The 26,028-nt window shown below is 43.5% G+C and overlaps 1 long non-coding RNA gene across 1 annotated transcript in view; it reads left to right on the top strand.

Annotated features, from left to right (window-relative positions):
- The window catches only part of LOC127059094 (uncharacterized), a 32,409-nt gene extending 9,128 nt beyond the window's left edge, over window positions 1–23,281 (top strand). Inside the window, exons 2-3 of the long non-coding RNA XR_007776539.1 lie at window positions 2,406–2,682; window positions 23,257–23,281. This is a non-coding gene — a long non-coding RNA (uncharacterized LOC127059094). The remainder of the gene's footprint in view (window positions 1–2,405; window positions 2,683–23,256) is intronic.
- Window positions 23,282–26,028: the final 2,747 nt, after the last annotated feature.

Below are 26,028 nucleotides of genomic sequence, written 5' to 3'. Positions count from 1 at the left end.
GTGGCCTTGGAGGTGTTTTCCAGCCTGAATGGCTCTGGGATTCTATGGAAAGGCCCAGGGAGTAAATGTAGTAGAAAAGTTGCTTTAAAAAGTATCATGGTGTATTTATGTGCAGACCTGGACTTCTCTTGCCTTTGCAGAATTCTGTAAATAACGTGCAATAAACCACTGCCCTGGAGGCAGGAAATTGTGCCTGCAGTGTGTGACTGACCCGTGCTGGCTGCTGGGGAGCCCCAGGTAGAGACAATCCCATTTGTTCCCACTGACTCCAGCTGCAGGTGGGACTGATAAGCAAGGGGAAGAAAAACCAATTATTCCCACATGTTTTTGTTTTATAAAGACAATTCTCCTAATGTGTGCAGCCAGGAATGATGGGGCTAATTGTAATCTTTGCCATAACCCCTCCTGGCTTGAAGACAAAGCTTGTCACTTGCAATGAGCCTTCCTCAGGTGACAGCTAAGGTCTGGAGGCAAAAAGCTCAGCACTTCCATAATGACTAAGAAAGGAGAGAGGTTGCAATGTTATGCAACTGTTTCCATACCAAATTGTGCTGCCTTTTGATTGTTGACTTGCTCCTGAACAGGACAGGAGGAAAAAGAACATGTCTCTGCACAGGAATCCCTTTGAAATTTTGTGTTTTACTTTAAATACTTCTCTTGGTGCTTCTCCTGGCCAGAGGTTCAGTCTGCACTCCTGTTTTCTATAGCTACTGACACATGCATTGTCATTGTGTTTCTCTGATGGGATTTTTTATCTCAATCCCAAAGCCTCCTGTATCAGTGAGGTCTAGAATTTAATTATACGTTTTGGAAGAAAGCATTTCCTCCATGTTTTTGATCTTATTGTCTGATCATTGCATTAGATCTGCATTTGTGCTGTATTTGGAAGCAGGCTGTTCTTGTGAGTTTGACTTAAATGGGCTCCAAAGAGAAGATTACCATGCTGATTCAATTACTGCATGCTGCAGATCATTGCAGGTCCTGAATGCTCAAGAACATTTTGCAGTTCCTGAAATGTCTGTTCCAAGCTGAAAATGGCAGCACAGCAAGAGCATTTCAACCCAAAATTGCACTTAAGTCTTCAAGCTGCTATTTTCTGAAGTGGAATTTGGTGCAGAGATGCCATCTGGCAATTTATACTCTTGCAGAAAAAGTCACCATGAGGAACTGAATGCTTCAAAAGAATCGAGGCTTCCATTACTTTTCATTCAAAAATAAATGCTTTAATTGAGATGATGAAGCAGGAGCTCACTGCTGGGGTCAATCGTCCCCTTGAAGGCTTGAGGCTTGATTAGGTTCAGGCTCTTAAACTGTGCACACAACTGATAGAGCAATTAATGGGATTGTGATGGTTGCCTTCAAGGGCATGGAGCTGATCCCTGATGTTTCTGAGGTGGACATCAACAAACATGGAACTTGAGCTCTGCAGAACCTTCACTTTTGCTGTGAAGAGGCTTTCCAGAGCCTTTCATTTTAAGGACATTTCACTTGTTTACTTGTCTGCTTTCTTGTGTTTCCATTTTAAAATAGACTAATGTCTGTTTTTTAACTCTTGTTACATTTATGTTAATTTTTATTTCACTGTTTGCATAAATCCATCAGTCTTGTTGCTGAGAATGCAAACTCTTTTACCTCTCCTCAGCTGATCTGTGGTTGAATATCTATTGTCCCATCCATAAGGGAGTGCAGAATTGAATTTTGATCCAGTCCCACAGCTGACATTCTGCTGTGGGCTGTGGATAATAATGTGAAATTTAAAAAGCAGATGAAAACTATTGTAAGAGCATGTTTGGTAGGGTTACTGTATTATGCACGAGATTTCCCTGTATGAGAAAGCTGTTATCAGGGTGGAGTGTAGCTTGAATTCTTCAGAAAATAACCTATAAAGCTGTGATAGCATCAGAAAAATACATACTTAAAATTCATTTTTGCAAATGAATGATAAAATCAATGCCAGAGCTCTCATAGGGGTTGTTGTCATGTTTTCAATCAAATAAATTTGATTGCAAGATGATGTGGGTCACTCTAGCTTCCCTCTTCATGGCTGATATTCTGCTGAGATTCATGTGAGTTTTCACATGACTCCAGTCTCACTTTAGGCACACCTCAAACTCAAGCAAACAATTTTTTGACTTATTTATGTTGTTCTCTAAATCACAGAATCATAGAATGGTCAGACCTTAAGGATCTTAAAGATCATATAGTTCCAATCCCCTGCCATGGGGGGTATAAACAGCTAGTGCAACTGTGGTGGAAAAAAAAAGAAAAAGCCCAATTGTTCTGGTTTTATTTAATAAAAGCTGCAAAGTCCAGCAGGTGAGTGAATTCCCAGCCTTCTGCCAGTACCTGAAGTGACATCCATGCTCACAGCAAAAACTGTTCATTTCCATTTGGTGTTTCCTCAGATACTCCTATGGGGAGAAGAAACTTCTCTAGTCCAAAAGCACTTGTGAGCTATTTTTGAAAGTTGGTGGGAAATCCTCTTGGTCCTCTGGGTCACAGGACAGTGAGCTCTTTCACAGCCTTGGAACACCTGAGCTGGGAATCCTGTGCTTGGCATCTGCCTACAGACAAGAGTGCTTCTACTTCTTTTTGTGTCCATTGTTTGCAGAGCAGCTGAGAAGGACTTCTGTCTTTCTCTGTGTGTGTGACTGGAGGAGAAAAGGGCAACTGGAGTAAAAGGTGAGAAAGATATCATTTGCAATTTTTTATTTTATTTTAGGCTTGGTTTTTTTTTATGGTAAATGTAAAACCCATACTCTGATCTGCAGTGTCTGAGATCGCTTTCCTTGTCACCATTGCTCAGCAGGAGGTTCTCATCAGATTTTTTTTGACTAAAAGGTGAAGTTATTGTTTCAAAATGAGTTGACAAACTCATTGAGTTTGGACAAATGATAAATATGTCCCAGTTTAAGCCAGCAGCAAATTTATTATGCTTGTCCCTGGACTTCTTTGTGTCAGGTGCTGTTCCCAATTCTCCATGCAGCTGTGGCATCACCCTTCTGTCCTGACTTGTCAGGACCTCTGATGTTCCAGTCCAGGCTTTCTCTTAAGCAGAACTTTCCAGCTGAGCAGGATTGTGTGGTGGTTTTTCACTGTTGACAGAAGTCCACTAGGATACAAACCACCAAACTCTCATTCTCACTGTGACCTAAACCAGGATTTTAACTGAAGTCTCTGGAGGTGAAAAACCAGGCTACCAACAAGTGATGGGAGAGCCTCACATAGCTTGGTTCAGATAAAAATCTTAATGTTTAGCTCTTCTGAAACCATTCTGGTCCAGAAAGCAGCATTTCAGCCCCATGAGAGTAGCTTGCCTTTTCTGATTTATTGCATAATGACATTGGGACTCCATTTCTGAAACACAAACAAAACCACCTTTTTTTTTTTTTTTCCATAATGATTTTGACTAAAACCAGTGAGAAAACACATGCATACAAACATTAAAACAAAGAAATAAACATCAAGAAGGCCTCCTGTTTTGCAATCTCAAACACTGGGTTGGTTTTCTGGAAAACAGTCTGGAAATGTTTCCTCTTACTTGAAATTTTGTTTCACCATGGTAAGAGTCTCAATGAGAGAAGCAAAACTCTGCTCCTTGTGCCAGAGGGGTCTAGAAGGAGGACTGGGTTTGAATAGACATGAGAAAAAGAAACTAATGGTAAGAACCTGAATCACTGGGACCAGACAGCCTGGGAAATGGGTGTCAGTTCTATCACTGAACATGAGTGGCTTGGTCAAGGTTTTGGAGAACTGAAAAATTTAGGGCTGATCCTAGGATAAGAGTGTGCATTATAAATTATCTTCAGAGGGCTTCCAGGTTTATGATTCTGTAATTACTTGTCTGATGCAACAAAGCTCTCAAGTGTGTTAATCTTCATGTGAAAATACACTGAAAAACCCCAAATTATTAAAGATCACAAATAATTGACTTTATCTGGCACAGCTTAGCAAAGACTTCCCTGTTAAAATCATGGCAGCCTTTGCTTGCTGGGGCTTTGTTTTGGTCTTCCAGAAAACCTTTGCCCAAAGCATGGACTAGTAACTGTATCCTGAAATTGCTGTTCTGATTTTAACCCCAAGAGTGGTTTGTTTTGCATCCTGAAATGAATAGGGTGTTTTCACTTCCCTTATTCTTGATACTCAAAAGTTCAAATATGTGTGGGAGAGACATGCAGAGGGAGAACTGATGATGTGAGAAGTACTAGATGCAACTTCTGGAAACAGTGGTTCCAGTAGATGAGACCCACTCAGATAATAAAAATGTGAGTCAGCTCTCACTCATGTGCTAACAGGGAAGGCAAATTTTCTCTAACCAACTGTTTTTAAATTTTCTACATAAACACAATGATGCATCAGGATATGTCTAAAAATAGTTCCTCCTCCCATGAGGGATATGTCCACAAACCCTGCACAAAACCACTTGTGCTTCTCAAACACAACTACTGTGCTGTGAAACCGTGGGTGAGGGAATGGGCTTGGTTAAAATGAGTTTCAATCAAACTTTAGTTAAAGATAAGAAACAAAAAATTATAGAATGTGTGTTCTGAAGGGAAGCAATGAGCTGAATGAGCTACCATGGTTCCTCCATTTAACTTGGGTTTGTCAAATCTCACACTGCTCATTGGTGTGAGGAGCTTCTCTCAGTTTCTCCTATTTCTGCTATTTTCTGCAAGTGCTGTGTCCTTCTTAGCAGAGCTTTTTGCCTTCCCAAGAACCATTAAAAGTGCCCCTCATCCAAGCTGCATATTTTCATACAGAAATTTAATTCAGCTGAATTGACATATGGCAAAAAAGGTCACTAGAGCTGTTAGTTGTGCTGTGGTCAGCTCGAGTAGGAGCTGGCTGAAAGGGCAAGATAATATTTGAATGGGATGTAGGGAAAGTGGTGGTACACTGGAAAGTAGGAAACAAGTTCATTTTTACATTTCTGCTTTTGTTTTTAGAAATCAGCTCATGAACCTGCATTGGGCTGCTGTTGCTCTGTTATATTGAGCTGCTGCTGTGCAGCTTGGTGAGAAAAGAGGTGTTTTGACCCTTTTGTACCATTTCTCTGTTGCAATGTTAGCTGGGGCTGGTTGAAATTCTCACAGGTGATGGGGAATGAGTGGCCAGGAGTTTTAGGGTTGGCTGTGGAGCTGGACACACACATGGAGAGGGTGTGACAGAGCAGCACTGAAGTTTTTCATCGTGTGGAAACCCTCCCTGCTTTCTGTGACTCCCTGGAGGCAGTGACAGGTCTTGTGCTCTCCTCTGGAGGAGTTCCTTCTGGGGACCATCAGGATGCCAGAATCATGGAATCACAGAATGGTTTGGCTTGGAAGAGACATTGAACTCTTCTCATCCCACCCCCTGCCATGGACAGGGGCACCTCCCAGGTTGCTCCAAGCCCTGTCCAGCCTGGCCTTGGGCACTTCCAGGGATGGGGCAGCCACAGCTTCTGCAGCAACCAGTGCCAGGCCCTCACCAACCTCACAGGGAAGAATTTCCTCCTAACATCTAATCTAAGCCTACTCTCCTTCAGTTTGAAGCCATTCCCCCTTTTCCTGCTGTTCCAGGCCCTTGTCAATAGTTCCTCTCCATCTTTGTCCCAGGTTCCCTTCAGGTACTGGAAGGCCACAATGAGGTCACCCCTCAGCTTCTCTTCTGCAGGCTGAAAAATCCAAATTCTCTCAGCCTTTCCTCACAGCAGAGCTGCTCCATCCCTCTGGTGCCTCCTCTGAACTCGCTCCAGCAGCTCCATGTCCTCCCTGAGCTGGGACCCCAGGGCTGGAGGCAGCTCTGCAGGTGGGGTCCCACCCAAGGGTGCCAACACTTTACTGAGTGACAGAAACCACTCAGTAAATAATTTGTTTTAAGCCTGACACAAGGAGCTCAGCTGTCACAGCTCCACTGAAAATGATGTCTCAGAAGAGCTGTGTGTTTTTCCACCTGCTCAAAACCTGCCTTGTGAGCTCCCCAGCACCAGGCACCCACCCTGCAGCTGGTCTCTCACACACACCTGGGGGAAAGCCCAATATTTCTGGGCTTTCAGAAATCCAGGTGTCAAAGTTCCATCTTAGATTCCTCTTGAGTAATGGAAAGCTGTATTCTTAAGAGGGTTAGTTCAGTACCCTGAAAAAATGAGTTATTGTGGTCTAAATTAAGTAAAAATGGGCATCAATTTTGGATTTTCAAATGTCTTCTGAAATGACTTAATCCTGCTCCCATTTAAGCCACTATTGGGATTGAGGTGGACTAGAGTTAGATGCAAAAACAAAAACCTTTCATATATCCCATCCTAAGTACAGAAGAAGAGTTAGGGGTGTCAATGTGATGCATTTTGAAAAGAAATAAATAACAAAAAAACCCATTTGAAGTATGACTTCAACAAATCCTGTCATTTTATGCAAAGAGGTGTTTCACAGATATGTATAGTTCCTAGAAAGATAACTTGAACATTAAAATTTGAAAGATGAACAGTAATCTTTTACAAGTGAAAAAAAAATTCTGGCTGGGCTTTTCAAAGCAGTTCTAAATTTTAAATACAAAATAGTAAGTGTTGCATGGGCTGTATTTTGCCTAAATCCTCAAGTGCATAATCCTGAAATAAATTTTGACCTAAGTCCCCTATGACCAGAAATATTCCTTTAAACTCTAGGGACTGAGCCAGCTATAGTTTCATTTTATGCCCACTAGCCAGATGTATTTTAAAGAAATAAAACTCTATTCTAAGAAAAATAAATTCAAAACTCTTTACCATAAAGTCTAAAAAATAAAGCTGAAAAGCAACATAGGCTTTATTTCCACCACAGCTTAGAATAAAAATGAACAAAATCTGTGTCAGATGGGGTCAGAACTGATATTTGTGCATTGCAGGGGCATTGCCTGAGCAAGGACCAGGGCAATTGCCTGGACACACACAGGAAAGAAATTGCTGCAGGGTTTTTTGTATTTGATAGTGGCATCTCCTTTCTTATATAGCACTGAAGCCTTTTTGACCAAAACACATGGAAATTTTTGCCACTTTCACTGCTTGGCTGTGTTTCAAGAAGCTTTGCTTTGACTGAAAAGCTCTAAATGATGAAAGAGAAGCACAGGACTGGACAGGGTCTGATTCTTGAAGCAGTGAGTCTGAGTGCAGGGAGGCTGCCCTGGGTATTGGGATCACACAGTGCTGGCTCCTCGTAGTGATTTACAAACAGGGGCTTAGAACTGGTCTGAAGTTACACCCCCAAATGCATGCTGGTGCCCTGGCTTTCTCCCATTCTCCTCCACCACCCTCTCCTTGCATTCCCTTTTCTGCACTCCTCTGTTGTGAATATTCCTCCATTCATGACCCCTGCTGCCTTTTCCCCCCTATTTGCTGCCTTTTAGCATTACACCAGCAGAAAATTACTGCAGGAGTGCCTTCCATAAAGCAGCAAGTAGCCTTGAAATCAAGGAAGAGTCTCAAAGATGGGGCTGTTGTGTTCCTGTGAACGTATCATAACTGTAATGAGGGTTTGCAATGCTTTGCCGTGTGCCATAGGGGTAACCTCATGGTTACCCACCCACAGTGCCTCTGATCTTGAGTGATCTCATTCCATATCCTCAGCACAGTTCTGGCATGTTCCCTCTCTATGGAGGGGGGAATAGAGAGTGACCTTCCTTTGAAATCCTAGATGTATTTACATGAGACCATGCCAAATGCATTAACAAGTGGTGGAGTGGAAACCCTGAGTGAGTAAACATGGTCAGCCCAAACACGTGTAAATATAGCTAAAATTTTGTAGTATACCATGCTTTGATTTACACCACAAGCTATAGGAGGGAATTCCAGGCCAGTGAGAATCTGCTCTGTTAATTTATTTTCAATTGGCATTTTGTCATGGCACAGCACCTCACACCCTCAGGGACCTTTAAAATCTCCTCTTTGCAGAGTAGATTTGGTTCAGGTGCCAGCCCTGTTTTGCTGTGGCTGACATGGCATCTCCTCACACACAGCAGCAGCTCCTGGTGGTGGTGATTTGTGATGTGGCACTCTCCTAAATCCCTCCTAATCTGCTGCACTCCTGCTCAGAGACAAGGAGAAAGCTGCTGCTAAGGCTGCAGTAGAGATTTGGCCGAGTGCTTGCCTGGTTTTGGACGGGCGTTCCTCCTTGGAGCAGCATGCCTGGGCTTTGAGAGGCACGTTGTGATGAGTGAACAGCTATATGAGGAACTTTCAAACTTTAAATTGTATCCAAGGAACCTCCAGTAATAAGGGCTTCAGCTTCTACCCACAAGTGGTCCTGCGGGAAAACTGGGCTTTGGGTTTTATTTCCTGAAAGGAAGGATTGTATGGCAGGGCTGGGGCTTCTGGGTCTGTGTAATCAAGGCTAGGCATGATGAATTTGATGTACTGGCATCTGTTCTGTGTGCTTTGTAAGGCTTCCAATAAAATATGAATTAAAAAGAAATATGCTTCATATGCCTATATGGGACATATGGCAGTTAAAGCTTTAGATATGGCATTTTTGTTGAGTTAGAAAGGATGTGTTAGAACACACATAAGTTCTTACAAAAGACAGAGAGGCAGGGAAAGTTTAGGAAGCCAGTCAGTGTAGATCTGACCTTCAGTGTGGGGGAATTTTCTGGGGTGCCAGGGTTTGCTTCAAGCTTAATGTACCTTTGAAAGCTGAGGACCAGAGTGCATCATGTTACTGCATATAATCCTTCAAAGAGGGCAAGGTGTGAAAACAAGCTAATAAATGTATAAGGGCTAAAGGAGGAATTTTACAGATCAGAGTCAAGGTTGCCAACCTTTCCCCACCACAAAACCCCAACATCCCTCTCCAGGAACTCAACCCAGAATATTAGTTTTGGATGACTGCCTCTGCAAGTCAGTACAGTGCAGATGAGGACCCTCCCCCATTATCAACTTCCAGCCCTTCTGTGAGTGCAGAAAAGGCAAAAATAAAAGATGAGGCTGCAGTTTGGGTGATTTTGGTCTGGGATTGATTATTCAGCACTCTCAATGTGCCCTGTCTTTCCATTGTGATAATTAGAAACATGATTAGGTAAATCAGTTGTTTCCTTTCTTGCTTGTGTTTTGTCCCCAAGCAAAACCAAACAGTCACTTTTTCTTCCTTGAGCTTTTTCTTCAGCTCCTTCCCCTGGCTCCTCCTCAGGGCTGCCTGCCAGAGCTGCAGTCCAGCCCTGATGTGGGACAGAGCAGAGAAGGAGCCCTGGGAGTCGTGCCAGGAGCCTCCCCACGCTGGTCAAGGGTGACATCCCAGCCCAGCCCTCACCCCTGGTGTCACAGCTGCGGGCACTGCCTGATCCCTGCCTGGGAACAGGGAAAGTTTTGGCAAGCCCTCTGAGAAGCCCTTTGAAATGCTGGGGTTACACCCCTGAAGCAGAGGGCTGTCAGATCTTTCTGCATGTGAGCTCCTCCAGATGCTCTTTGTAGGTTTCTGAAGGAGCTACAGGCAGAGCTGAAAAAGAAACTGCTCTTCCCTGGGAGGTGATCCAAGGGAATATTTGTGGAAGACACTTCACAAGCAATGGGTAGCTTATGAATCCCCTGCCTCAGATTTATGAGAGGAGTTGAGCAGAAGATGAAATGCTTTGTACCACGATTTGGTTTCAGTCATTCCAGCTGATCATGGGCTACCCACTGCTCAGACTGGCTGCTTGCAAGGGGAAGATATCACCCTTGAAGAGTTTTTAAGTTCAGTGCACTGGACTGACAGAAAACCATTTATCATCATCCTGTGCCATCTCCTTGGAGAGCTTTCTCTGGACCCATACCCACGTGGTCTCTTCCAGGTGGTGCCTGTGTTTCTGCTCTTCCTGAATCCCCCAAGACTGTGAAACATCTGTGGTTGTTCTGTTTTTCTCCTGGCCCAGAAATGTCCTTTCCTGCATCTCACCTGGGACATAACTCACCATAGCAGCACTAACCCATATTCCACAACTGGGAAAAGTCTCCTGGGGACAAAGACCAAAGGCTGCTTCCCCTTCTCAATCTTCTTCAGCAAATGGGTGGGCTGGAGCCAGAACCCTTTGAGGGAAAACCTCTGAGATGGGAAAATGTTTGAGAAGGAGCTGAGGCACCTGGTGGACAAGGAGCTGTCCCTGGGCCAGCAGTGCCCTGGGGGACAAGAGGGGCACTGGAACCCTGGGGTGCATCAGGAAGAGCAGTGCCAGCAGGTCAGGGAGTGATCCTGCCCCTCTGCTCAGCCCTGGGAGGTGTATCTGGAGAGCTGTGTCCAGCTCTGGGACCATCAGGACAGGAGGGACATGGAGCTCCTGGAGTGGGGCCAGCAGAGGCTGCAGAGATGATTTAGGGCCTGGAGCATCTCCCTGACAAGGAAAGGCTGAGGGAGCTGGGGCTGTGCAGCCTGGAGAGGAGCCCCAGCTGAGAGGGGCCCTCAGCCCTGGGTGTCCCTGTGTGCAGGGAGGGGCAGAGCAGGGCCCAGGCTCTGCTCTGGGGGCCCAGCAATGGCACCAGAGCCACGGGCAGGAACTGATGCCAGGAGGTTCCACCTGGACAGGAGGCAGAACTTCTTCCTGGGCAGTGCCCAGGCACTGAACAGATTGTCCAGAGAGGGTGTGGAGTCTCCTCACTGGAGATATTCCAGATTCCTCTGGACACAATCCTGTGCTCTGGGATGGCCCTGCTGGAGCAGGGAGGGGGGACCAGTTGAGATCCCTTCCAACCTTACCCACTCTGTGATTCTGTGTTAAAATAATAAAAATTTCACTTCTCTTTCAGAACTAAATTCTAATAGTGCAGATGTAATTTATGGCAATGAAATTTCTGTTTCATATCTGGAAACAGACAAGTGAAAAGCTGTGTGAGGTGAACATGAACTCCACATGAATGAGATTGGAAGAGGAATAGAAAATGCTTCAGATTGTTTTACATGGAGGCAGAATTTTGGGGGTATGTATATTCTTGGGTGCCTGGTCAGAGGCATGTGGTTTACCAGAGAACTGTGGTCCATGCAGAACTGGATACCATCACAGTGCACACACATTTATTACCTGTTCCTGTCTCTGGGACAGCTCTCCTCCCTGCAGCCTTCTTGCCAGAGGATATGGCAGCAATGACTCCAGGCCTTGCCAGGCACAGCTCACTATTGCATACATATGAAACCAAAACATACTCTCAAAGAGCTCTTGTACTCCAGGCCTTCCACTTCAGGAAGGATATTCAATTTCAAAGTATATTTACATATTTACTATAGCGCTTCCAAGAGCAAGGGTTTTTTTAAAAGGTTATAGCAACATCTGTTTGCCTTTGATGGAGACAATTCCTCTTGCTTATGTTCCCTATGCTGCTGAACTTCTGAATCTTAGAGAAATCTTCAGCATTGAAGGTTATCTAAAGGTTTGACAGGTTTTGGAGTAAGTGGTTGGAATCTAGTTGGCTGCAGAGTATTCACAGGTGAAACTCATGGTACAGCAGTTTTAAGCTTTTTTTAAGCAGTTTTGGTTTTTTTTTTAGCACTTTTAAGGACCTGTGCTTCTGAAGTGTGCTGCATTTGCTGAAGTTAAAGAAAAAAGCAAAGTCTGACTTTATCTGTGGCTCATGCTGTGTTGTGTGTGATATGTGGCAGCACAAAAGTGAGTTTTCTGGTTACTCCATAGCAATGAAGTGGGTGAAAGGTGGGGAAGAAATTCAACAGTCAAGTAGCTTGGTGAATATTTTGTGGAACCTTTAGTGTTCATGAGTCTAACAATAATAGGATGATTGGGTTAAAAATGTGAAATGAAAGTATGAAACTGGCAGGGTTGAACCTTGGACATAAACACTGGTTACTCTTTTTAGCTATTTTTTGCAGCTATCTGGTTTGGCAATACATTTTTCTCTAAAGATTCCTAGTGACTGTAGAATGGATTGATATCAAATACTGTGAGGTGTGTCAGAGCAGCTCCACAGAAACAGGGGAATGCCAATTAATTTTGTTTGTTTGACTGTCAGCTGTGCAGTTGGTGTTCACCTGAATGTAGGAATGCACTTTACAATAATTTATTGAGTATGCTAAAATTAGAGACAATATTTCTATGTGACTAAAAGAGTTACAGAAATGAAACCCTCACAAAATGTGAACTGGTTTGAAATCTGTTCATGAAAAGTGAATGCATCACTCTTACCTTCACCTCAGCTGCTGTTTGTTCTGTTGATAGTTAAGCATGAACTTTGGGAAAGCTCCTGTTATCCTTGCTCCCACACTTTTCCATTTTGTATTTGCCCTGGGAACTGTCTTTCAGCTGGAAGTAGATGTGGCACAAGAACAGGATATTTTTTGGGGAATTACAGAAGAGTAGAAAAGCTGGACAAGTTGGGTCCAGCAGTCAAAGCAAGAAAATAGCTCAGGGCAATTATTTTGGGGTTTCAGCTCCTGTTTTCAGCATCCACAAAACTGCACAGGAATTTTCCAGGTTGGGCTTGAGGGGTCTCTCAGGGGAAGAGAGACAGACCTGCAGGGTCCCTGAGCTTTGGGGATGTCATTGTCTGGCAGCAGATGCACAACTCTAAGACTCTTATGCTTTGACACAGAGGAGCAAAAAGTGCCCATTCTGAAGTAGAGAAATGTGGATCCCAGTCCCAGCCCTGACTCTAACTGCAGATATCCAGAGGATGGATTAAGGCTCTGCTCTTCACTTTAATGGGAATATTTTGGCATAAAATATAATCTAGACCCATGACTCCTCAGGCTGTCCCAGATCTAACAAGCATATGGCTACCAGACCTCATGACTGCTCCCAGTTTGTTCTTCAGGGAAGTGTAAAAAGACTTAAATATTTTGTTTATTTGTTTTACAAATTCTTTCGGTGAACATGGAAAAATGTAAAAATTGGAAAAATGGAGAATTAAGTCCTCCCAAATTGGAGAATTGAGCTCAATTGGAGAATTGAGCTAAGTCCTCCCAAATATTAACCCATTAGTGAAATTACAAGTATGGTGGGTTTTGTTGGTATGTGTTAGAGTGAAAGCATAGGTAGCAGTGGGGAGAAGAACCATGATTTTAGGTTTATTCTTGAAATACTTGTGTTTTCAAGAGGCAGTCTAGAGCCAAAGATTATGTTTACTCTAAGATGTTGGAGGACCATACCTACCACACAAAAAGCATCTCCCTGGGTTGGATGGTGCAGCTCAATAGCTGGGCAGTTGGAGCATTAGCTATCAGCTAATTTTAAAAAATTGGACAAAAAAAAGAAAAAAGCCCTTTTCTCCAAAGGCAGCTCACCCAGGGCTATTAATACCCTTGTCTGAGGAGGAGGATGATGTTCTCCTCTTACTTGTTCAAGACATCTCTTTTTGTTCCTTCCTGCATCCTTGAAGGCAGTAAAGGTGATCCTGTGCCTTCCAAAGAGCTGTAATAGTCTACAACTAAGATTTGCTGGACTTTGTAATCACCTCTCTCTTCTAAAAGGAATGGAGAGTAGAAGCAATTTCTGGTAATATGTGAATGAAGATCATTTGGTACAGTGAAAGTTCTTTATCCCACAGCTGCAATTATCTTAAATAAACAAAACCTTGTGGGTTTGTCCCATAAAAAGGATTTCTCTGATTTTCTGTGTGCTAAACCATCTCATTTGAATTATACCAGGGATTAGCCTGGGAAATGCAATGCAAATGACTGATTTTTTTTCTAATAGATCAAAACGCCTTTTCAGTTTATGAAAGCCTTTTTCCCATAATTGATATTATTCCTTCTATTTCTTCTAAGTCCTTAGAGGATTATGAATGTCAGTATTAGAATAAAAGAAAGATTGCTTTAGATAATTTTATGTTCAGGGCTCTGTTCCAAAGGAACCAAGCTCACATGGAGATCTTTGAGAACACCATTTAAAGGACACGATGAAAATAAGGTGGGGGTGAAGAAGAAAAATCTGCAAATCAGACTCAGCATAGGTTTCCAGTACAGCTGACAGTCAGCACAGCTGCACTTTTGGTCATTACAATCCATCTGCAACATCTTGATGCTGTGGCACACCATGGATTCAAGATTGTTTTCACTTAACACTGGCAGTTCTTTTCCTGAACTCTGTGAAGATTTCCAGTAATTCAAGTACCATGATCTTGTCCTGGATTCCCACAGCACATGGCTGCAGGGAGCCAAAAGCATGGAGACCATGTCCCTCTGGCTGCAATTTGTAACACCACACTTGTTTTCAGACTCAGGAGCAGAAGATGCAGCTTTGAAGGACAATTCTTAGGGTATAAAGTCATATTAGTCCAGTTCCTATGGGAGAAGGTGTTATTCCAAATCACAGAGATGATAGCAAACCTCTCACCTACAGCTCAGACAGAAGAGAGCAGTGGCTCTTTTAAAAGTAAAGAGTTTTCTTCTTTTCTGTGATGTAAATGGTAATTAATTAATTTTAAATGTAAATGTAATGATGTAAATGTTAATTAATTAGTTAATTTTGAGATTAAATACAATTTGGTTTGAAATCACGCCTCCCATCAAAAAACTCCAGTGAATATGCTTGTAGAAGACCTTTTGCCACTGATTTTAGTAGACATATGGGAAAAGTCCTAAATTTGTACCAGTCAGTCTACAAGTTTTGGTTGGCAGGCAGAGATCAAGATTAACATTTCCACCAGATTTTTTTGTGCATTGGCCTTAGCTACCTTGGATTAACAAGGAGAAAGGTAGGGATGTGAAGGAAATCAAATCAGCCCAATGCAGCTTGCTAGCAACTTCTTCCCTCCACCTTAGATGATGACAAGGTTACCCCTAAGGATAAATTTTTGGGGAGGTTTACAAAGTTTCCACTTTTCATGGGCAAAGTTGTCAGGTTGTTATGTCTGGTTTTATGTCAGTTCAAGACTGAGTGACAACAGTAGCACAAAAAAAGGACAAGATTTGAGGCTGTTGACATTAATTTAGGCTTTGGTTGCAACACTGCACTGGAGGAGGGGACCAGGCACACGGTGCTTGCTGGACTTAAAGGAATTCTCCTTTTCCTGGTTGATGCTGCCCAGTAGGACCATTGGGAGGGCAAGCCTCTGTTTGGGGTCCAGTTAGAAACTGAGAGTGTTGGGAGCACCTCAGTTGCCATCCTTGTAAAGGCTCTGCTGGCTGGCTCAGGAATCCTGGAGCTGCAGGTTTGGGGACAGGACGTGGTGCTCTGCAGGGGTAATTTTGAGGAAGGATGGATCAGAAAGGAGGACACTGGCTAAGAAGTGAAATAGGTGGTTTCCAATCTTTAAATTTTATTCTGTAATTACTAAAGTTCCTATCAAGGCACAGTAGTCAAGTTAGTCCAGGAAATTAACTCCTAAATTAATATAGTCCAGGAGCACTTCCACAGCAAATCTTGCTCCTGCTGCTACTCTGTGAGTACTGGGCCATGTTTTATTTTCCTTTGGGCTGAAGTGTTTTTCCCTAAATGTCCATAGAGGAAATTGTGCCTCAATAATGTTCAGATGATTTAGCCACTTCAAGTGTTGATACCATTAAATCTGTGGAATGCCATTGGGTTTAGAAGCTGGAGAACTGCCAATCCAGAAAAGGAATGAGTTTTGCTCTACAGCCAGGTTAACAATCCAAGCTAACACTAAAAGTTAGTGTTTCACAGAGTTAATGGTAAATATATGAAATATTTTAAAATAGATCTTATGGTGGTGGAACATACATATATTAGATGAGTCAAAGTTTGGAATCCCACTCTAAAGCAATATGATGCAGTCCAGAAATACTTAGAAACTGAATGAAGTTATGGAACTGTGATGTGGCACTCACCTCCTTCTGGTATCGTTTAGAGGTCTTGTAACTGTATTTATTAGACTCAGCTTTGTGGACTTCTCTTCACATCTTGATGCTGCACCATCTGATTTTACCCAGCTACTTGCTTTCCAATGAGCAAATTATGTGACTGGTGAAGATTTAAACTGCCCATGGCAACTTGAGTAATTGCTGCCAAATGATGTGGATTGCCAAATGATGTGGGTCATAAACAGTGGATAGGCATTCCTGTCAAGATCTTTGAGCCCACAGAAGAAAACCTGTAATTGTAATTTGCTATTTAGGAACATGAAAACAAGACCTATGTTTTCCATAAAGCTGGGCTTGCACCTGAAAGCTCCTGTCAGAAGAAGCCTTTCACTCCAAATCTTTGAAAACCAAAAAACCAGTTAACAAAGTGCTCAAACAAGAATTTAGGAAGGGAGAATTGGGCACCACTTTGGGAATTTCATCTCTGAACAGAAGGAGCTTGGCATAAAACCACGCTGCCAATGACTCAGTGCAGTCTTTCCCAAATAAAGTGAAGGATGGCATGGAAGCTGGCCAATGTGAGATCAAAGCAGCCATAGCAAGGCTGCAGAGAAGTCAGCTGCAGATGAAAAGCAGAGATAAAAAGCTTTGCATATTTTTGTCTGAAGTCCTATGAGCTTGCATTTATGTGGGTGAGTATCGCTGATTTTATAATGAGTCACTAGAGCAGCTGAAGGAAATTATCAAATGAGGAGTAATTGTGTGTTGCAACAAAAGTCTGAAGGAAGTGGGGTGTCTCCAGTCTCCTGATGTCTTCAGACAAAGCTCCTGGAGGTGAGCACTGAAATGATGTGAGCTACAGGCTCAGGTGCAGAGCAGTTCAGGGGTGTTTGCTGTGCCCCTCTGCTGACTGGCTGGGAGGCTGCCAAGTGCCCTCTCAATTGCTTATCTGGCTCTGAGGGCAGAACTTTGTCTCACTAGCCTTGCCCAAACAGTGCTTTCACAAGTTTTCTGATGATGGAAAAAGCTTGGATGGACTGTTACAACCACCAGCTGGATGCTTTCCAAAGCTATAATGAGTTAAAATTCTACAGGACTCACCTAGGTGGTGGATACCCTCAAAGACTTCCAGTTTTACCCCAGGTGAATGAATGGGCTCTGTTGTTTCAGAGGGTTGTTTTCATGTTCATCTGCTTTCCTGTATCACAGCATAAGTGACTTCCCCTGCAAATCTGTCAAAAGCTCTGAATTTTTTCAGAGTATATCACAGTCTGCACTTACCCTATTACACAGGTAAAATTGGTTCCCATTTTATTCAATCACTTTATTTCATTTATTTCAAAGTAGTTTTGCAGCAGTTAGACTGGTCTGTGCTTCAGTGTGTGCATTTCTTCAGTAAGGAGAAATCCTGAATAATTTACAGTTGTTTCATGACTGTACCTTTACATGCAAGGAAAATTGGATAAATCTACAGGGTTCTGGTTGAGAGGTTGTTTTCTTTTATATGCAGCTTTCAATAAATTAGAAATGCAATTCACTTGGGGATTTTTTCATCTCTTCTTGTTGAATAGTGAGATTCATTTTGGCAACTGGAAAAACTTAGATTTAGTGCCACCATGCAGATTTTCAGTTGGACAAAATGATGCCATTGCCTTGTATAGTATTATAAAACAACCACATCAAACTATGCAAGTGTCCTGTAATGTCATGATTACAGTGTAAGGCTCATACCAGTTGAAAAATATGACTAATTGAATATTAGAATATTCCTCCAATTATATATTTGGTTGTCCACATGGATATAGGCAATCTGTTAAATTACTATGTCAATTTGTATTATGGCAAGCTTGGAAGTTCCTGAGAATGGAAGAGGAGGCTGGAAGTGCAGGTTTTAGGATGTGTTGTGGTATCACCTAATCCTGCCACCTCATCAGAGCCTGCTCTTGGGGAAAGCTCCAGGGAAAGAAAATCCCAAAGAACACCCAGAGTGGTGCTGGTGGTCATCAGGGACATGGCTGCTTCTCCAGCCATTCCTCACTGGGGCATGGAGTGGCATCCTCTGGAAAAAGGAGTCTGTGTTGGATGATGGGAGAAACAATGGAGCTGGTCATGGCACAGCTTCTGTAAGTGTCTTTTTGTGACAGTTTCTAAAATCATAGAATCATTTTGGCTGGAAAAGATCTCTAAAGTCATCAAGTCCAACCATTACAAATAATTTCAAATCTACCAGTAGACAATGCCTGTAAGTGTCCCATGTACACATTGACAGGGACAGTGATTCCAGCACTTCCCTGTTCCAATGCTTGACAACCCTTTCAGTGAGGCAATTGTTCATTATATCCAACACAAACATTCCTGGCACTATTGAGGCCATTTTTTCATGATATCCAACACAAACATTCCTGGCACATTGAGGCCATTTTTTCTTGTCTTGTCCCTTGCTACCAAGCCCTCACCTTGCTATAACCTCCTTCCAGCCTCTCTCTGCAGAGCACCCAACACTCCCACCCAGTCTGGTGTCATCTGCAAAGTGTCTGAGGGTCATTGTTGAAGATGTTAAAAAACTGACCCCAAAACTCAGTTCTGAGCCTTGGGAGCACCAATGGAGCTGGATGTAGCTCCTCTCCCCAGCACTCTCTGGGCCCAGACATCCAGCCAGTCCTTTACCCAGTGAACAGTGCATGTCCCTGTCCAAGCCAGGAGGAAAATGCTGTGAGAAACAGTGTCAGAGGCTTTCCTAAAGTCCAGGCAGGCCCGTAGCTCCCTGGATCCTCCTTCCAGCACTTCATACAGGAGTGTCCCACTGGCCAACTTCCCTTCACCTGGGACCCCCCTGGTGAGCCAGCACTGCTGGGAAATGGTGGGAAGTGGCTCCATGAGCACTGCCACCAGCTCCCTCAGTAACCCTGGGTGGATCCCATCTGGCCCCACGGACTTGAAATTCTTTTTGAAAGAGTGTGATTTCTACTGCCAAATTACAGCCTCTGTAATTATATTCTGGTTGCCTCCAGTAATCCTACTATTTCAATTGAATGCATAAATAAATAAATAATGTGCTTTAAAAATACTAACTGGACAGAATGGCAGGAGGCACAGGGGTGTGGCCATTTTGTTTGAAAAAGCATGCTTTATTTTTTGATACTTTTGCCTGAAATAGCCTCATATTTTCAGGTCAACTTATGGCCAAGAAAAACACAAGTCAGACCAAAGCCCACAGGAAACTCTAACAACTCTAAGAAAGGCCAGCTAATGAAGGTTGTAGAAAAATCACTGTGAATGATATCATTGACCACTGGCAGTGGGAAAGTCTGAGGACTTGTAGCTGATCATGAACAGGAATTGGAGAAATGAAATGTTAAAATATTCTGAATTTTTATTTATTTGTCTTCTGTTTTCTAAGAATCCTGGGAAAAACAACTTTGTTATGATTACCACCCATTGCTTTCTGACTTTTAAGGTCCCACAAATGCAATTTATGCCTCTGAGTTGCTATAGATACAGGACATTAAATCTGCTCCTGGCCTTGCTAAAGTTGCTGGGAATTTTGCCATTCAGTAGGGGACAGATTTCACCATAGATTTTCAGTGCCACAATCTTAGCTTCTGACAGAGTCAAAATGCTGCCACTTCGAAGAGCAGCACTTTGCAAAAGAAAGGAGCCCTCATGTAACTGTTTGTAGAATTCCCTCTGTGACTTTACTGGCATGGTGTGTGCTGGCTCAGTGAGAAGAAAGTGCATGGGATAAGAATTTAGGTGATTCGTTGGAAACAGCTTTTCTCATGTTTGATGTGGACCTTGTGCTAGAAAGCAAAAGTGAGGAAGCACAGAAGCAAATCCAGAGTGCTCCCGGTGATATTGAGCTGAACTTATTAGATAACAATCATCCTCTGATGCCACAAAAGGGCTTTGTGCTCAAGTATCTTTATGTGACTGGCCCTAATCTTTTGCTAATGCATCTGAATGCCCTGGTCTGTGGGCTAGGGTTGTATTGCCCTCCTCTCCTATCTTTCAGAGACTTGATTGCATTCGTGTGGTGGACTATATTTTCACACAAAGCCTGTATCACAGATCACCTTTCCTGCTGTGTCTGAGCACAGACTGTGCTTCTGTAGTATCTGTTGCAATGATTTTAATAGAAATGTGATACTGGGAAAGCAGGAAAGAGATTGTATATATGGTTTCCACTGCTCAGAAGTCAAGAAGCAAGTGCCACACGATGAGGCAATTCTCAGCAGACCTCAGCCTGGGGAATATGGAGTGTAGCTGCACTAGCCTGATGCTTTCCCTCTAGGAGAGGTGGGAGCTGGTTTCTGAGCTGTTCCTGTGCTTTGGGGTGAGGGTTTCCTCTGAGCAGCAGTTCATGGCCCAGCCTGTCTGGTGTTTTGCTGTTGCTGTTGGGGTTCAGTGCTGTAACACACACAAGCCCCAGCTTGCCCCTGCAGCTGCAGACAGTCCTACAAAACTGTGCTGTGAGATCACCAAAGCTAAAATTGCAGCAGAGGCAAAGTGAACCAGGGCCAGGAGTGAGTGAGCCCAGGACAAATCCATAACTCTCTGTCCCAGTTCAATCCATAGCTCTGTGTCCTAGCTCAATGTCCCAGTTCAATCCATAGCTCCATGTCCCAGCTCAGTGTCCCAGTTCAATCCATAGCTCCATGTCCCAGCTCAGTGTCCCAGTTCAATCCATAGCTCCATGTCCCAGCTCAGTGTCCCAGTTCAATCCATAGCTCCATGTCCCAGCTCAGTGTCCCAGTTCAATCCATAGCTCCATGTCCCAGCTCAGTGTCCCAGTTCAATCCATAGCTCCATGTCCCAGCTCAGTGTCCCAGTTCAATCCATAGCTCCATGTCCCAGCTCAGTGTCCCAGTTCAATCCATAGCTCTGTGTCCCAGTTCTCTGCCTTTTCCACCCATCTCGGTGGGTTGGGGCACCTTCCCAAGCCTCAGCATCTGGCTAACACTGGAATTACCTGGCTGAATTTCAGTCCAAACGAACTGAAGGTGACCTAGGCAGGTGTTGGTGTGGTTCATCTCGTAGAGATGGTGAAGGAGCTGTGTCAAATACCAAAGTTTCCACAGTTTTTTATTGCTATCATTGCTCCCCAGAGTCCAAAATACTTCACAAAGTTAAATTATATGTATTAAAACAGTCTCTCCAATGCAACTGGAGACCACCCAGAACTGATCCTAGATACTACAGCATTCTCTCCAAGGAGATAGGCTGAAATTATTTGGAGTTCACTGTCCATAGGGCATATTCTGAGCTGGATTTATGCACGCAGGCAGTGCTCAGGGGACTTGTCTCAGAGCACTCTGTTTCTGGCCTGCTTTGTTTCCATTTGTGTAATGGAACCATTTAAAAAATAAATAGCAGTTTAAAAATAAGTGAGTGATCTTCGTAGCTAATGTTTATCTAGGATAACTGGCATCCATGACCATGCTAAAAAACCTTTGCTGGCTTTATGAATCTGTTTATTTAAGTATCTGTATTTGAAATGAGGCTTATAATATTTGCATGTTGAGTAGAATAGAATTTCTTTTATCAAGAAAGCTTCTTCCCTATATAATTCTATGCTGAAAAGAGGAAACTGTGCTTTATAACAAAGCTTACTGACATAACAAAGAAAAGGAGACCTGTCAGATTCTCAGCAGCACCAGTTGCTCCCGTTTACTTTTGCTCTGCCTTAGTCTTTTGTCACAGATTCCAGATGCGGTGTTAAATCAAGAGCCTGAACTGGAATTGTTACTTTGTTCAGCTGTACCTGAAAAAAGTGTGTGAGACCATCACCAGAGGACTTTAGAGAGAGTTTTCTGTGTGATTTTTAACTGAAAGACGAATGACTTATCACACATTGATTCTGTATACACAGGTTTTATGGCTGAAGGCAGCTTGGAATATTAGAGGAGGGTTAATAACAAATTAAGATATGATGTGAGACACTTAGCACCTGTATGAATTATCCTCCAATTTTACATTAGTCATTTTATGAATTTCCCATATAGTCCCAAATGTTCACTTCCTCAATGGAACTGCCTCCCTCCAGGTCCCCTTTTGGGCTGGGAGTGTTAAATGTCCTCCTGCTGAAACGTACCTGATACTCACTTCAGCTGTGTTAGCTGGTGTCCATGGTGCTAATAGGAAATACAACAGCACAAGTGATGTAATTTCAGTCTCTAAAGCCATTTTGAAAAAGCTTGGATCTTTCTTAACCAGCCCTAGTGTAAGTTTCATTGGAGTGAGCTTACTGAGGGGATTTGAAAGACAGTCGCAGGGATCAGACACCGAGAGTTCATACCCGCACCAAAGGAACAGAAGAATTACAATGCTCTGTGGAGCTTTGATTAACTGTCTCCAGAGTAAATACAACCTCTGGAAACAAAAGCTTTCTCTCACACCAGGCCCCAGAATTGGCAACTTTAGCACATTCTCTTTGTTCACCTCCAGGATGGCTGGCAGGTTCAGCCAAAGGAGAGGGACTGTAAATTACAACAAAAAGGGAATTAGAAGATGTTATTTTAATCAGACTACTGAATGACTTAACTGCCGAGCCAGTGCACGGTGTGCACAGTAATCAGACTTCTGTGGGCTCAGGCAGGAGCTTTCTCTGTGGGGCTGTGCTGGAGGAGGCTCAGAAAGAAATCTTTCAGCACACCCTTACGGTTGAATGATCAGGCAAGTCCTGTATCCCTTCCCTTGTACTTCTATTGTATCTACTTCAGACCACTCTTTGCATAAGCAATAAGGCTGGATTGTTTTAGCTGGCATATCAGGCACCAATTTTGCAAAACATGATCTACTTATGTAGACCTGAATGCCCACAAAGAGTCCAACACCATTCCAGAAGTGATTCAGGGGACCCTTGCTCAGAGCTGCTGTTGAATGATTAACTTTCACCCAAGCCCCTGCATTATTTTGAACTCTACCCTTGTTCTTATAGATAAATGTAAAATATTAGAAAGTTCCTTGTGCTGGGCTGTGCTTTATGTTGTCAGAGCTATAATCTCACTGTTAATTACTGTGTGTTTAGCATCCCGGTCTGACATAGCTCTCCCATGCAGGCAAGCTGAATTTCCTTGCAGTATTTCAAGTGAGATATTTACTGCCACTGTTAGCCAAATAAAGGATTTTTAAATGCTCCATTATTTTGAATTATTTTCCCTTTTCTTTGTATACTGCTTCACACTCACTTCCCCTAGGCTCCAAACAGCTCTCAGTAAAAGCGACCTGCCTTTCCCACAGCAAAGTTCAGGAGTTGTTCCCAAAACTCTGTTCCTGAGAGCTGGCATGCCTGAAGCAAAACCAAACTGCAGGATTGGATTTTTCAAGGGAAGATACCTGCCATCATTCAAAAGAAAACCATGTTTTCCATTGAACATTGCCATCACGTAGCTGGCAGCTGCATGGGCAAGAGGGCACAGGACTAACAGACTGTGCCACACTTAAAAACATAGCTGAATTTAAATTGCCAATTGTGAATCTGTTTAACAGGATCATTTGCAGAAGAGCATTAGTCACCTGAGTGTTTCTGTGGAGTTTAGTGGAGTGGGTAACATGAGTATTTGAATTTCTCTTACAGGAAGGAGCAACTGGTGGTGCAAATTTGGAATGTTCTTCACTGCAAGGCTGTGTTTTTGGGGAAGGTGTGTCTGCACCCCAGGTGAAGATGCACACCACTGTCACCAGAGGAGGTCCATCTTTCCTCACTCAATTTTCTAAAAGTTTCTCTGCTCAGAGCAATCTCCATACTTGTACCTCTGTCATCCCTTTCCTTTTCCTAAAACCACTGACACACGCCCTTGCCCTCAAACTTCCCCAGTTCTCTTTGAGGACGAGGCAGGGCAAGGATAACTTCACAAAATTCAGCTTCTGCACATGCAGATGCATGGTGAGGTGCCCTGTGTGATGGAGTGACCACCTGGGACTGTGCAGGTGTGTGATGGGGTGCCCTGTGTGATGGAGTGACCACCTGGGGCTGTGCAGGTGTGTGATGGGGTGCCCTGTGTGATGGAGTGACCACCTGGGGCTGTGCAGGTGTGTGGTGGGGTGCCCTGTGTGATGGAGTGACCACCTGGGGCTGTGCAGGTGTGTGGTGTGCCTGGGCAGCAGTCAGGGCTCGGTGGCTCCTCCATCACTTCTCCAAACACAGCATAAACCTTTCCCCTGACTGGTCTTTTGTGGCTGTCTAGAGAAAGTCTTGAAAATTCCAGATAGTTTTTTTTGGACTATGTTTAACCCACTCACTGATGAAGGCTGGGACTGATTGTCCCCCATGCTGATTGTCCTTCAGCACCTTAAAGCCAGGCCACCCCTTGGAAGGGCAGCTGTCTCAGACATTAGGAACCCTTGTTTTACCACTTCATCACTCACCTGGGCAGCCATCTCTTGTAGCATATAGTTTGCTATTGCTGGCATCATGCTAGAATAAAAAAAAACACCCTAAGAAAATTAAAGTACTGCATAAAAGAAAGCTCAAACCAGAATTCAAGACTGTTCCTTAAATATGTGACTTTCTGTTCCTTGTATGAGAGAAATTAGGGACCTGGGTTTGTTCCCTCCTCCTTAACTCTCTTGAAAGTAAGTGAGACTTCTGCTCCTAAACTACTTCAGCCTTTTGGAGGGCTGTTCAGTGTCTTTGCCATTGTTTGTCCTCCCACCTCTCCTCCTTGCTTATGCTGCTCTCTGGAGCACTGCTGCTTTTTGCTGCTGTTCCTGTGCATGTGCCTTTGGACTAAATGGTGGGATCCTGGTCACAGCTCATGGTGACAGCACCTCAGAGCAAAGAAATGCAGGACCAAACTGGAACTCCCCGTGGATGAATCTAAAATCTAGGCTGGAATGACCTGAGCAGGGGATGTTGATATTAAATGTTCCTTTCTGTTAATGGGTTACGTATGGTGGCCTGAGTAAATGGGTGTATACAGGGCTGGGTGCAGCAGTTTAATGTTCAGGAGGTTGTGTCTGCAGGCTGGGGTCACAAACAATGAGGGTGGAGGAACCTGGAGCCTTTAGCAAGCCCACAAATTGTGGATGAGTCCAACACACACAGACAGGGCAGCAGCTGCTCCTCAGGGCTTGCAGACTCCACACATCCAGGTACAAGCCATGCCCTGATCCTGCCAGGCAAAGCAACGCTGCTGCAGCCACCCCCAGGGCAAGGAGGCAGCAGCAGAGGCCCATCAGCTGCCCTTGATCCATCTGTGCCCAGCTGTAATGTAAAGGAAGGTGCAGAAAGTGTGGGTGAGACTGCAGCCTAGCACAGTTGGTTTTGTTTTTTTTTTTAAATCTCATTTTGGTTGAGGAAACAGAAAATGCTGTTCTGTAAAATGTGACAAAACATAATTTATTAAAAAAAAAAAAAAATTAGAAACTGACAGGGAGTTTATTCCTCCAGCATTTTCATGTAAAAGCTAAGATATCTGAATCAATGTTTTAAAGAGAGGAAGTTAATGCAGAAAAACCCAAGACATAAGTTTACCTAATTTAAAGCAGAAAACCCAACATATGAGGTCACCTAAATGAATGACAAGTGTGCATCAGTTCCATCAGAGTTTGATGTGAGAGTTTGAGGAGATACTATTGGAGAGTGGGAGTTGTTACTCACTGGGCTGTGTCTTTGCAAGTGGGAGTTTGGGGTCATAACTTTATGGCTCTAAATCCGGTATCACATTGCTCAGTGGAAAATGTTACAACCTCTGCAGGCTGTAAGTACTCTGTGCCACAAGCCTCAAACTTTCACCACTTGACTGTTACACCACCTGGGTGTAATTAGCAGTTTGACATCAGATGGCAACTAGAAAGTTATGTTAAAATGGAAAACCTAGGCAACCTGATTTCCAATTGTCACTTTGTACAGACAAGAACAGACCCCACAAATGTACAGTCCCTTCCGTGCACTGATTCCCTCAAACATTTCAGAGGCTTTACTCTTTTAACCAAGGACATAGCTGGCTGAATGCACGTGAAATACATTGTTATTAATGCAAATATATTCAAATTAGCAGCTCTCTGAGGTATATTTTACAGAAACTCTTTCAGTGTTAGCACAGCCCAGCCACATGAAACCCACCTGGCCACCTGTGAGGTTTCTGGTTTCAGAGCCAGCTTCACTGAACCTGGCCCTCGTTGCAGAGTTAATTGGAAATATTTGTCCAGGGAACTTGCCTGGCAGATTTTGTGTGTTGTTTGATTTCCTCATTCTTGGTGTTTAATCTGTCATATCAGAATGTGTGGTTTGGTGCAGTTGGTTGGCACTGTCCAGAGGAGGGGATGGAGCCAGCAGCCAGTGCAGCTCCTGCTCCCGTGGATCCCCACAGCTGGTGAAGAGGAGGGGGACAAGACTGTGGCCAGG

The sequence above is a fragment of the Serinus canaria genome, chromosome 1A (genome assembly GCF_022539315.1).
Source record: "Serinus canaria isolate serCan28SL12 chromosome 1A, serCan2020, whole genome shotgun sequence".
Classification (NCBI taxonomy): domain Eukaryota; kingdom Metazoa; phylum Chordata; class Aves; order Passeriformes; family Fringillidae; genus Serinus; species Serinus canaria.
The sequence above is the reverse complement of the archived record's forward strand: the minus strand, read 5'-3'. Positions and strand labels throughout refer to the sequence as shown.